The sequence below is a fragment of the Ochlerotatus camptorhynchus genome, unplaced genomic scaffold (genome assembly GCF_037179485.1).
Source record: "Ochlerotatus camptorhynchus isolate MF236.1 unplaced genomic scaffold, CSIRO-AGI_Acam_v1.1 ptg000432l, whole genome shotgun sequence".
NCBI lineage: Eukaryota > Metazoa > Arthropoda > Insecta > Diptera > Culicidae > Ochlerotatus > Ochlerotatus camptorhynchus.
The window spans coordinates 1,659,825-1,674,074 of record NW_027040918.1 but is presented as its reverse complement, the minus strand read 5'-3'; the positions used below and the strand labels follow the sequence as shown (position 1 = coordinate 1,674,074).

Sequence of the window (14,250 nt, the reverse complement as noted above, 5' to 3'; positions counted from 1 at the left end):
TGGTTTAAAATCAGAACGTTAGTGAATAATCATAAGATTGATTATGATTAATGATTAATTATTAAGATTAACGACAAATCATAATCACTTATCATATTTTTTTAGAGATTTATCATTAATAATTAATCATAATCAAATGCCCGCATAATATAATCATAATATAATCATGGTTTATGATTTCTCTAAATTCACCTAATGATTATTTTCGAATTTTAACTATTAAACCAAGAATTCTATGTAGTTTTATTCCATAATTTAAAATTATCATGTTTATCTGCTTATAGATAAAGCACTGCTACGAATAATTTCAAAAATATCTTATTCTCCTCAGAATTCTGTAGAAATGCTTCTTGAAACTATTATTGGACTTCCCTTGAGCCATCTTTGCAATTACATTGGAGCTAAGAATTATCTTCAGACTTTATTTGGAAATTTTCCCAGAATTATTTTTAATCTATTCTTCAAATGGAATACCATTTGAGTTCCTCTCGTAATTTCCTTTGAATCACACATCAGAACGCTCTCAGATTTTTCCTCAAAAATTGTTAGGGATACTCATTTAAATTGGACCATGAATCTTCCTGACAGTCATCATGGAATTCTCCTACCTAAACACTTCAAGAAATTTACCTGTACTTAATTTTCCTTAACATTCTTTCCACAATTGCCTTAAAATTCTTATGAGCACTCTTTTAGAGCTCTTTCTAGAATGATATTAGACTTGTTCCCTAAAATACATTGGCTCCCTTAAATTTTGCATTGATTTATTCTAATTTTTTTATAAAATTCCTATGAAATTTTCATATTTTTTTTCTTAAAATTTGTGATTGAATCTTAAACAAAGTGGTTGAATCTTTAAAACACATTGCAGTCCAAATTCCGTGGAGTTTTCTTCAGTCCATAATCTCATTTGTTCTCATAAAGAAGGCGAAGTATATTTTAACCCTATGAGCAATCGAACTTAACGGGCTTTTCAGGTAATATTGAGTTCTAATGAGTTCGACTACTTTTCATTTATCAGGATCATCTAAAGTATGGGCTATCGTGAGTATTTGGCACAAAATCATTATAAAGGGTGATACGGTCAAAATTTGGTCAATATCAACTTGACGTATTTCTTTCAATTTTGCATTTAAAAAACCTGAACACCCCTCATTTTGAAGGTGTGTGTGTGTAGAATGTTGCTCCTATTTTGATTTTGGAATTCACTCTTCATTTGTCAAAATGCCGTCCAAGCAAGAAGAGCAGCGTATCAAAATTTTGCTCGCGCATCGCGAAAATCCGAGCTACTCGCACGCAAAGTTGGCAAAATCGCTAAAAGTTGCCAAATCAACCGTTACAAATGTAATTAAAGTGTTTGGGGAACGTTTGTCAACAGCCAGGAAGTCTGGATCGGGGGGAAATCGAAAACCGGAAGCCGCTGAGACGACAAAGAGAGTTGCCGGTAGTTTCAAGCGAAACCCTAACCTCTCTCTCCGAGATGCCGCAAATAAGCTGGGTGTATCGTCTACAACCGTGCAACGAGCCAAAAAACGAGCCGGACTATCGACTTACAAGAAGGTAGTGACTCCAAATCGCGATGATAAACAAAATACGACGGCCAAAGCGCGATCCCGGAGGCTGTACACGACGATGCTGACGAAGTTTGACTGCGTGGTAATGGACGACGAAACCTACGTCAAAGCCGACTACAAGCAGCTTCCGGGACAGGAGTTTTATACGGCAAAAGGAAGAGGAAAGGTAGCAGATGTTTTCAAGCACATGAAACTGTCAAAGTTCGCAAAGAAATATCTGGTTTGGCAAGCCATCTGTACCTGTGGCTTGAAAAGCAGCATTTTCATAGCTTCCGGGACTGTCAACCAAGAAATTTACGTGAAAGAGTGTTTGAATAAACGTCTGCTGCCTTTCCTGAAGAAACACGGTTGTTCCGTACTGTTTTGGCCGGATTTGGCATCTTGCCATTACGGTAAAAAGGCCATGGAGTGATACGCCGCCAACAACGTGCAGGTGGTTCCCAAGGACAAGAACCCTCCCAACACGCCAGAGCTCCGCCCAATTGAGAAATACTGGGCTATTGTCAAGCGGAACCTAAAGAAGACCAAAAAAACTGCTAAGGGCGAGCAGCAGTTCAAGGCAAACTGGCTTTCTGCGGCGAAGAAGGTGGACAAGGTGGCTGTACAAAATCTGATGGCAGGGGTAAAGCGTAAGGCCCGGCAATTCGGATTTGGAAAAGCGGAAGCCTAACTGAAAATTTTTCCTGAATTTTATACTAATTGAACTTGAAAAAGAAATTTAATTTGATTTTTTAAATAAACGATTTCACCGATTTACACACGTTTTCCCTTGACCAAATTTTGACCGTATCACCCTTTAAGCAACGTTCACAATGGCATCAAATTTACTCACAAAGAAGCGAAAGACGGCAAACTCCCTTTCTTAGATCTTCTTATAATCAGGGAAACGCTTTCGTTCAATTTTGAAATCAATAGGAAACCAACAAATACAAAGAGAGTAATACCAAGCACATCAACACAAAATGGCCGTTTTTGACCACATGGTTCACAGGATGCAAACTCTTCCTCTTAGCGACACAGGTAAATCAAAGGAAATAGCTCATATTTTTGAAATCATTAGACTTAATGGATATCAAGAAAAAGCAATCCAGGCAGTAATCGATAAAAGAACAAGGGACCATTTTAGGCGTATTTTGACAGCTCTTACACTAGATACTGAGGATTTAAAACGGGTAGCCGGGAATTTCGGCCTAGGTTTAGTATTCAGCAGTAGGACAAATCAGCTGAAATAATTGTTAGGATATTACGTAAAGTAAAAAAAAGTCTAACAAAGAGATGGATAAAGGACTTAATTATGAATTTAAATCCAAGGTTGCAGAACATATGTTTACAAATGGGCACAATTTCACCTTGAAAATAAGTCGTACACAGAAAAAAAATAATTTTAATATTACATCCAAAAGGATGCACTTCAATCATGTAAAAAATTCACATAATTTGTACGGCCACTACAACAAATAAATGCAGTTAAAGCAGCGTAATGTCAGTTTATGCACTGTATTAATGATACTTTTGTCCTTTTTGGCAAGTAATATTACACCATATGGTCGACACGATTGAAGTGCATCCACTTTGATGTGATATTAAAATTTAAATACAGCATTTCACAGTGTAAAACGTTCCTGCTTAGTAGTTCACCTTTTCGCTGTTTTAAAAACCTTTTACAGTCTGGTGAGAAGTCAAAAACTGTCTTGTTTTAAAATTAAATTTCAAGTAGCTCTCAAACTCACCATAAAACTGTTTTATAAATCAATTATACATTTCATTAGCAATTTTTATTAATGTTTTGATAAAATACTCTATAAATGTGTTCTATCATTATAAAAGCAATCATAAAACCATTAGGTTTTAAATTGAGAACAAAGAGCATATATTGTTGCCTTTTATGTATCTTAAAATCTCCTCTGCTTAAAGATTTCAAGATGGATCCTTATAGTGAATAAAAGCCAAATTTATGACAAGGATATCTCGAAGGAATGTCAAAACTGTCTAAAAAGCCTTCTCCAGACCTTGCGAATATATGACGATCGGAATAACTTGCGTCAGTACCACTGGAACTGTCAGTTAGCAGACACTAGTTGGTTTCCGATCCAAAGCTGCGATTTTATTCGGCGAAAGGGTCTTCTCTTCGAAAAATTTCGTTCAACCGTATATTCCTGCATCGTTTGATGGTGCACTTCCAGAACCATCCGGAAAAAGGGGATCTTTTCGGGAATGATCGAGGTTACAGCTGTGCGAAATGCGAAATGTAAAACAGTATCGCACTCTTTCTAAGTAACTGCTTCCAAGCCATCGGGAGAGAATCGTCTGGAAGAACGCTGGATCGCACAGCGCAACTATCAAAAGACAAACAAATTTGGACGTTTAACATTTTGTAAGCAACATTGTTGCCATCAATCTGAACGGGTTAGGATCAAGCGAAATGGTTTTAGATAAATACAATACAGTCTGCATAAGAGCCATCCAATAAGCCTCCTCCACCAGAACGGAAGCCACTTCTAGTGGTTTCATTGAATGGCAGTATTGCCAACGTGGGTCAGAGCGCTTTCATTGCAGCAATGGACGCAAAACGTTGTCAGCACTCACACATTCATAACGAAACGGTTGCTTTCCAAAGTCGGCGACGCATCGACCGAAAGAACTGCTGATAAAGAACAATGAGGAGGACCACACAATGGTTGCTGTCGAGTAAACAGACGATCACGTGACATATATTGAGAGTGGTCTGCTTCTGTCGACAGCCGAGTGAACACTGATTTTTTTTTCTTAATGTAAAATAATTAGTAACATCGATGTTCACCCCGTTACGTGGGTAGATCACCTTTTCGTGGTACGTTACGGGATGTAAGATCTACCACCAATTCCTAGTCTTGACTACTTCAAACTAGGGGAACAGAATTTTTCAGTAATCAAAGGAACACATCTTAGTCCTTGTTACTTTTTATGCCTTGTTGATAGTGATAAGTCCTCGGGTTGCCTGGACCGAGGATGATCTTGAAAATAGGAAAAAATGAGTTAGTTAGTCTCCATCTATATGTTTCCAAATCTTCTATTCGTTGTTTCCTAGTTTGAAGTGGTTAAGACTAGGGTTCTGATGCATGGTGTCACTATCGGTGTCATTCTTTAATTTTGTTGCTAAGGAATCCAATTTTGACTGACAAAGGGGCGCGCCTTTGGAGGGTGTTCCAACACTCCGAAGGGTATAAATAGCGGAACCTTTCAATTAGAATCGATTCCTTGCGATGAAGGCAAGAATGACAACTGTATCAAAACCGAATACTTCATCATTTCTCAATAGTGATCAATGTAATAGATAAGGGAAATTACGTAGAAACATTATGTACTGATTTTAGTAAAGCATTCGATAGAGTGGATATACCACTGTTTCAAGTTATCCAAGTTAGGTTTTAATACCAGACTAATGCAATGGACCGAGCCATACTTGTCAAGGAGAACGCAAAGAGTAAGATTTGAAGAAAAATGTCTGTTGTTCATGTAACATACACCTGGTGTGCCTGAAGGTTCGCATCTTGGTCCACTACTATTCATCTTATTTATCAATGATATAGAATACATTTTGATGCTGCTTCATGTTTCAATATATGCAGTATGTCAAGCTTTTCATGGAAATATCTAAAGCATCTGATCTGCAGCTATTTCAGCAAGAAGTTGACATTTTTTACACTTGGTGTAAGAAGAATTTGTTAGAGCTTAACGTTAGTAAATGTAATTTTATAACGTTAACTAGAAAGCACGCCACAGTAAATGACACCATTTCCCTTGGTGAGAAAACAGTTGAAAGGTGTAATCAAGTAAGGGACTTAGGCATTTTTCTCGACTCTAAGTTATCATTTGTTGATCACTACAATAACATTATATATAAAGCAAGTAACATGCTAGGGTTTATCAAAAGATTTAGTCTGCACTTCGATGATCCTTACACTATTAAAACATTGTATGTGGCCTATGTGAGACCTCTTTTTGAATACTGTAGCGTAGTGTGGGCTCCGTATCAGGATACATATATAAACCGCATTGAATCTGTTCAAAAACAGTTTTTGTTGTTTGCCATTCGAAAATAAGGTTAGACGAGATTACCACTTCCATCTTATGCATCACGATGTTTGTTAATAAATTTAGATAGACTGGAAATACGAAGAGACTTCGCCATGGTAGCATTTATAAATGATGTTATTGCTCAAAGAGTTAATGTTCCGGAAATTTTAGAAAATATAAATTTTTAGGCTTCAACTCGTTCTCTGAGGATTCGGAATTTGTTCAACATTAACAATCAAAGAACAGACTATGCTAAAAATGGGCCTTCGAATAGAATCGTGTCCTGCTATAACGCATATTCCCAATCAATGGATGTAACAATGAATAAAATAACACATAAAAAAAGCATTCTTTCCAAGGTTAGTAAGGCAATAATATACTACCCATAATCGCATATCAGTCCCATCTTTGCTTGATTTCCTATCCATATGGGACTGATATGCGATTATGGGCAGTATATAAGACATAGTTAAAAAGCACTCATTGTAATTGGTCAACGATTGATTTTTTTTCCGTCGATCTTGTTTTCCGTGCTGAGCACCAATGCTACCGACGCCAGGGAGGCAGCTCCCACACCTGATCCATCAACTCATGAACCGGGGACCAACGGCTTAACTTCGGGGACCAACGGCACAAATTTTGACTGTTGATTTTTGAACAAAAAACTTTTGAAATAGTGGTATTGTCCAAAAGCGTCGAAATAGCTAACAAATCCACCAATTACGTACATGCATATGCTGCTTCACCAACACATTCATCAGAGAGTCATTAGTAGACGAAACAAGTCGAAGTGGCATTCAATTGTGGATTGCAATTGCGTAACATTTTGCACACCCATCGTCATATTCAGAACCACACGCCCCCAACGACCACACAAAATGCTCTCCAGGGTTGTAATCTTGTAGCCAAACTTGGAAGCAGGGGTGCAAGTGATTTTGATCGATTATCTTCATCGACTTTCTGTTTCGTTAATAACTCGACGGCAAATACATTCATTGGTACGCTTGTTGTTCTGGATGATAGAAGAGCATAGCAGAAATAGTGCGAAAAAGGTTAGTGAAGCCGTGGTCATCAAAAGAGGAATTCGATAAAGATAATTGACTTTCACCCCTCTGCTTCTAAGCCTCTTAATTCATTCGTTCGACATTTTCGAAGGCCCCCTTTGATTTAGCGCAGTAGAGAAAACTAAATAAAAGTACTAATTTATCTGAACAGGCATAGGGAAGAACCATTAGGATCGCAGTAGGCCGTGCTTGAAAGCTGACGTGTTTTTCTTTTGCTGCGTATTTTTCGTCAGCGAATTAAACTTTTTTGTTTTGAATTTGTTAATTTGTGTGCTGAAATTTAGATTGAAGTCTTCATAAAGTTATCATTTAGTGATATATCGAATTTTTTTCTGTTTTGAGGCGTCCAGTTTTGAAGCCTAATTTGATTTAAAAAAAGAAAAGAATATAGCAAGTGAAAATTAGAAACATGTAATGACAAAAAAATAAGCAAGAAAAAAAGGTCCGCCTTGAGTGATTCGGTTGACCTTGAATGTAACCTCCAAAATCTACGTCACAGCTTCAGTTCTATTGTTTGGTGTCGGTTTCATTGCCTCCCGGGAGCCCGGTTCTCCGAATTCGGATGCCACACTTTCGGCGTGTAGTTCTATTGAGAGATTCGTCACCGTGGACGAGTTTTAATCCGGTCCGGTTGGTGAATTAGTCCGGGAAAGTGCTGATAATGTGTCCGTCGCAAGTTTTGGTGGTGATTTGGTGGTAGACGTTGCCGTGAATCAGCAAGTTTTCCGCCTCGTTGGATACGCCCAAGACTAGATAGGGTGTAACTGGTGGCCGCAAACGGTTCCTGGGGAAAACACTAGACGCAAACATCCTCCCAGATGCCATGGCAGTGCAAGAAAATTTGTTTTCGGAACTACGGAACCCATGGATTGGAGGAAAGCCTTATGATAAAAAAGTAGCGATCTTCTTATTATTATTCGCATTTCAAGCTTATTGCTTAGTGCATATTAGCTTATTGCGTGCTCTCAACTTTGGGCTACAAAATGGTGAGTTGACAACCTGGAAGGAGCGGAATACCTAGCCCTGGTCCTCACAAGTTCCTACTTCACGCCTCCTCGAGTCATATGATAACAAAAGACTACCAGCTGAAACATGGACACAGCTGGTTGGCGTAGCCTGGGCAATGTTGCCAGTCCGGCAATAGCAAAGTGAAGAGGTGCGACGCGAACACTGGCGCGGTAACCATAGTACGGTGATAGAGGAAATGCTTCACCAAACCTGAGCGTCTGCTCACCATGGAGGTGCGGCTCAAAACGGCGTCTGTTCTCCATGTTAGGAGCGGCTGATCACCGTCCTAGTGCCAGCGTGGGACTCTAAACAGAGCTGTGCACGATGGTCCCCCGGCGAGACAGGGGGTTGGAGCAGGCCCAACAAGCCGCCCTGGAAAAAAAAACAAAGTTGCAAATACCGAAGAAAGAAATACGGATCGGAACAATCGGCACAGACCTACGCGACGAAATAAGGACTACGATTGGAAACTCGGAACATGGAACTGCAAATCGCTCGGCTTCCCGGGTTGCGATAGGTTAATCTATGACGAACTTCAACCATGCAACTTCGAAGTCGTAGCACTGCAGGAACTTTGCTGGACGGGACAAAAGGTATGGAAAAGCGGGCATCGAGCGGCTACTTTCTACCAGAGCTGTGGCACCACCAACGAGCTGGGAACCGGCTTTGTAGTGCTGGGTAAGATGCGCCAACACGTGATTGGTTGGCAGCCGATCAACGCGAGGATGTGCAAGTTGAGGATTAAGGGCCGTTTCTTCAACTACAGCATCATCAACGTGCACTGCCCACACGAAGGGAGACCCGACGACGAGAAAGAAGCGTTCTATGCGCAGCTGGAGCAGGTGTACGACGGCTGTTCGCAACGGGACGTCAAAATCGTCATCGGCGACATGAACGCTCAGGTAGGACGGGAGGCAATGTATAGACCGGCAATCGGGCCAAACAGCCTGCATGCCGTATCGAACGACAACGGCCAACGATGCGTGAACTTTGCAGCCTCCCGGGGTATGGTAGTTCGAAGTACCTTTTTCCCCCGCAAGGATATCCACAAAGCCACCTGGAGATCACCTGACCAACACACAGAAAACCAAATCGATCACGTTCTAATCGACGGGAAATTCTTCTCCGATATTTTCACCGTCCGCACGTACCGCAGTGCGAACATAGATTCGGACCACTACCTAGTTGCAGTATGCATGTGCTCAAAACTCTCGACGGTGCATAACACACGTCAAAGTCGAACGCCACGACCCAACATTGAGCAACTACGGGACACCAGAGTTGCCCAGGACTACGCGCAGCAGCTGGAAGTTGCACTACCCACGGAAGAGCAGCCTGGCGCAGCTTCTCTTGAAGATGGCTGGAGGGACATCCGTTCAGCCATAGGTAGTACTGCTGTAGTGGCACTAGGTACTGCAATCCCGGACCGAAGAAATGACTGGTTTGACGGCGAATGCAAACTGTTAGTAGAGGAGAAGAATGCAGCACGGGCGAGAATGCTGCAACACCGCACGAGATTGAATGTGGAGCGATACAGACAAGCGCGGAACAGACAAAACTCGGTTTTCCGAAGGAAGAAGCGTCAGCAGGAAGATCGAGATCGCGAGGCGATGGAAAATCTGTACCGCGTAAACGACACACGGAAGTTCTACGAGAAGCTAAATAGTTCGCGCAAAGGCTACGTGCCGCAAGCCGATATGTGCAAGGACTTGGACGGTAACCTTCTCACGAACGAGTGTGAGGTGATTGAGAGGTGGAAGCAGTACTATGACGAGCACCTCAACGGTGAAGCAGCAGAAAACGAAGGTGGCACGGCAACAGACCTTGGAGCACGCGCAGAAGACGACAGGCTACCGGCCCCTGATCTTCAAGAAGTTGAGGAGGAGATCGGTCGGCTGAAGAACTACAAAGCAACTGGTGTAGATCAACTACCAAGTGAGCTATTGAAATACGGTGGTGAAGCACTGGCTAGAGCGCTGCACTGGGTAATTGCCAAGATTTGGGAGGAGGAGATATTACCGGAGGAGTGGATGGAAGGTGTCGTATGCCCAATCTACAAAAAGGGCGACAAGTTGGATTGCTGCAACTACCGCGCGATCACACTGCTGAGCGCCGCCTACAAGGTACTCTCCCAAATTCTATGCCGCCGTCTGTCACCATATGCAAGAGAGTTCGTGGGGCAATACCAGGCGGGATTCATGGGTGCCCGCGCTACCACGGACCAAATTTTCGCGATTCGGCAGGTTCTGCAGAAATGCCGCGAATACAACGTGCCCACACATCATTTGTTCATCGATTTCAAATCCGCATACGACACAATCGATCGAGATCAGCTATGGCAGATTAGGCACGAGTACGGATTTCCGGATAAACTGACGCGATTGGTCAAGGCAACGATAGATCGAGTGATGTGCGTTGTTCGAGTATCGGGGACACTCTCGAGTCCCTTTGAATCTCGAAGGGGGTTACGGCAGGGTGATGGACTTTCGTGTCTGCTGTTCAACATCGCGTTAGAAGGTGTGATCAGAAGAGCTGGGATAGACACGAGTGGCACGATATTCAGGAAGTCCATCAAGCTCCAACGCGCCTTTGGTGTTTTCGAACGGAAGGTGTTGCGTACCATCTACGGTGGAGTGCATATAGATGACGGAACGTGGAGGAGGTGAATGAACCACGAATTGCACCAGCTGCTGGGAGAACCATCCATCGTCCACATTGCAAAAAATGGGCGACTACGGTGGGCTGGGCACGTCGTAAGAATGCCGCACGACGACCCAGTGAAAATGGTTCTAGAAAGCGACCCAACAGGAACAAGAAGAAGAGGCGCGCAGCGGGCAAGGTGGATCGACCAAGTAGAAGGTGACCTGCGGACCCTTCGCAGACTACGAGGCTGGCGAACTGTGGCCATGGATCGAGTAGAGTGGAGACGACTTCTTCGGACAGCAGAGGACAACAAGGCCTTAGCCTGATTGGTAAGGTAAGTAAGTGCTCTCAACTTAGTGTTCTTAATGCACTTCCTCAGTTATTAATTGAGAGCTTTCGATGCCAATTACCAATGCATGAATTTGTATATTGTGTGGCAAGCACAATGATACTCTATGCCCAGGGAAGTCCAGAAAATTTCCAACCCGAATGATTCCCTCGAATGGACCGGGAATCGAACCCGCCCCGACTCCGGTTTGGTAATACCGTGCCTTTACTCACTAGGCTATGAGGCACGGATGCATCCAATGAAACTTTTAAGCGCAAAAGAATCATTACCAACATAGGAGAAAATTTGGTAAGATCCTTCCATTGCATTATTTTATGATTCTTCAATATTGTACAAATATTTACACATTACACACAACTACACATAGTAAATCGGAGGGTTTGGTACGGTATGTCCACGCATCCTTCCACCCCGGTAGATTCAAGAAATGTTCCCATTAATTTCCAAGAATCATCTTTGCGGCAAATACAACGCAGTAGGCCTGACCGTATTGCATATCTCAGATATGCTGTAAACATCAATTAGACAAGCTTTCTCGTACTAGCTGCCTTTGTATTACATTATATTAGATTAGATTAGATTAGACAAGCCTTGGGAAGAACCATGACGTGAAACAGGATCAAAAAAAAAGTGTTAAGCGTCTTTCTGCTAAAGGCTAAGATTTACCAACTTGTTGAGAGAAGGAGTTTAACGAGCAAAACTTAACAGGGGAGGAGCTTGAGCTGGGTGGACACTGATATTCTGCGGCCTTTCAGCCTGTCGCAGACACCAGTTCAACCCCTGTCCAGGAGCAGACGGGCCGAGACTCTTGTGAGTGTCCAATCATTGAACCGAAAAATATGGGATTGTTCGGTTCGATTTGCTGATCCAGCTGCCTGCACGTCATCATCATCTTCCAAAGGCTTTAAGCCTGTACTACCATCGGCCACCAAGATTTTCCAAAAGAGCTAAATTTCTGAACATTTCCCTACAAAAATTCATATCAAACGGTTCTTTCAGGGCAATCATAGTCATACTAAAGAGTATAAACAGAGAGAACCCCACTCAAATTCCTACACAAAACACAAGCTCCTGTTGCAGTTAACAAATAGCATTTATTATATAGGACCACATAGTCATCCAGAGATAAACCAGTCGATGGCTGAAAGTCTCTTTAATAAAGAAAGATAAGATAAAGATACAACACATAGTCCTACTTCACAATTGCGTACAACTCCATTTTAATTTTTGTAGGTGGGCAAAAGCTTTTTTCCGTTTTAGCACCTCCAAGCTATCTCGGTTTATTAAGGCCATTTGGAGTTTTGACGTCAATTTGACGGTCTGTGTATGGCCGTGGCTACGTTTTAATGATTGTATGATACCTTATAAATAGTTTTAATTTCTCTTGATTTTAAGCCATATTGGTGACATCTTTTAACTATTTGTCCATTTTAAGTTATTTTGAAGTTTTGGGTCCAGTCCCTCCTTATAGAAAAAGTGCTTAACTATTCCAATGGTTTGCTAGATTTTCAAATCTGATTCAGATTATTTACGGCACACCAAGTGAGTTGAATTCTGGTTTGCGGCAACCTTCACCTTGAAGATACGTTCTGCAAGCTATGCACGTTCTTTCTACACAAAACACCCCATGCGACTTCCCCCGCCCCCACCCATTTTCGTCCCATTCCCTGAGCGAGCTTTATGTTTCCAGAGCAGTCTCAAGCATTCGGCACCATTTCTTCGAAGCAATAAAACATTTTTCGGATACACGTTCCACACGGTTTCGGCGAGAAATGAAATTCTCATTCTTCATCTAAATCGCCCAAAAAATTGCACCACCATTCGTCGGGTTTCAATCAACATTGACCGAAACCGGGAGCCGGGCAAGCGAAGCAGCCCGGCCTGAAGTTGCTGGCTCAGCGAGAAAAATAATGTTTATTTACATTTCTCCTTTCAATTTCACCACCACAACCGTCACCAGCACAAGATGTCCTGTGCTTCTGGCTGTGACCTGTGCATTAGACTGTTCCGGAATTTCTAATCGGAAGAATCGTACGTAACCGGAAACTCAAATCTTTGGACCAGTCTATCGAGCAGAAAAGAAACGCCAACATCCATTATAGCATAAATCCTTAATAAAGCGGAAATGTAAATATATATATTCTTCCTCGCCCTGGCTAGAGACCCACATGCCTTGTTCCGTTCTAAAAGAACTGCTATGGCCTTTGCAACCTCCTGGACAAAGCATCCCAAATACCAATTTTCATCACAGTCAAACGCCATCCCAGTCGTTTATCACGTAAATATCATCTGCAAATGATTTCTGTTTAATTTTCCGAGCTTCCATCCACCGGCAGTCATCGTCGTCACACAATTCGATAACCGAGCGAACTCGTCTCGTGTATGTGAAATTTGTGCTTTTTCGTGGGAAAAGAGGCCCGGGAGAGAAAGCTTCTTTGAAATCAAAACGCCAACCAGTGAATGTGCTGCAGCTGAAATTACAAAGCATGAAGCGTGCTTGCCATGTGTGTGTGAGGGATGATAATGGAATCGGAAAATTCCTTTCCGCCCGAACGGGCTTTAACGGCGAGCAGCGGTGTGGTGAGAGCGGAGTATTAGGGGAGATATTTGACAAAGAATCTTAAGTTGAATGACATGTTCCGTTCGACTATGTGGGCATTCGTGGGAGTGCATTGTGGAAGCATGTAGCTGTTTGCTCAGCTGTTTGGGACGATGCTGCTTTTCTGTATTTTGATTTTCAGCTGAACCGCCGCCATGCGTCATCAATTATTGATGGAGTTGTGTGGTGTTGGGTTGAGTCAATAAATTCGTACGCCCATTAAATTTATTTAAATTATATGGATATCGTAATATGTCACCAATATCCGAAAACCTGTTGGAGTTAGAGCTGAGCTTGGTGGTTTATGGTGGGGAAGAATATATCGGTTGAGTAATGTCAGATACTAACAGACACATCGCTGTGCATTCTTTTAATTGCATAGCATCATCCATAAAATATTACCGCCATCTGTTGATCACACTACTGAAACAAAACTGCGCAAAACAGGTGGCAGTAGAACAATGACATTTATATATGGTCCGGGCCAACAGGCAGCTTGCTGGTGTTGGAAGCAAAAATATTGTAAACATTGCTGAGCACTCAAGTGAAGACGTCACTCTACCATAACATTCCATACTGCGAACAGTGAGATTTACGCCACTGCAAATAACTGTTTCGTGTAAAAAGATAAACATTGCAATGAATTACCAACACCACCAAACATTTGCACATTTCACTAACACCAATAAACCTGTTGGCCCAGACCTTATATAAAGGGCATTGGCAGTAGACGAGCAATGTCTTTTATACAAGGTCTGGGTCAAAAGGTTTATTGGTATAAGTGACATGTGGAAATGTTTAGTGGTGTTCGTGTTTCAACGTAATATTTATCTTTTAACATGGAACAGCTGTTGGCAGTGACGTTTTTCTATCTATTCGCAGGAACATTATTCCGTCAAATTCAGAACCACATGCCCCCAACGACCACACAAACTGCGTAACCAACATCTCTTTTTA

The 14,250-nt window shown here is 42.0% G+C and overlaps 1 protein-coding gene across 2 annotated transcripts in view; it reads right to left on the bottom strand.

Moving 5' to 3' along the window:
* Positions 1-14,250, bottom strand: part of LOC135711355 (uncharacterized) — a 679,421-nt gene that overhangs the window by 158,809 nt on the left and 506,362 nt on the right. The gene's annotated exons all lie outside the window — the stretch shown is intronic.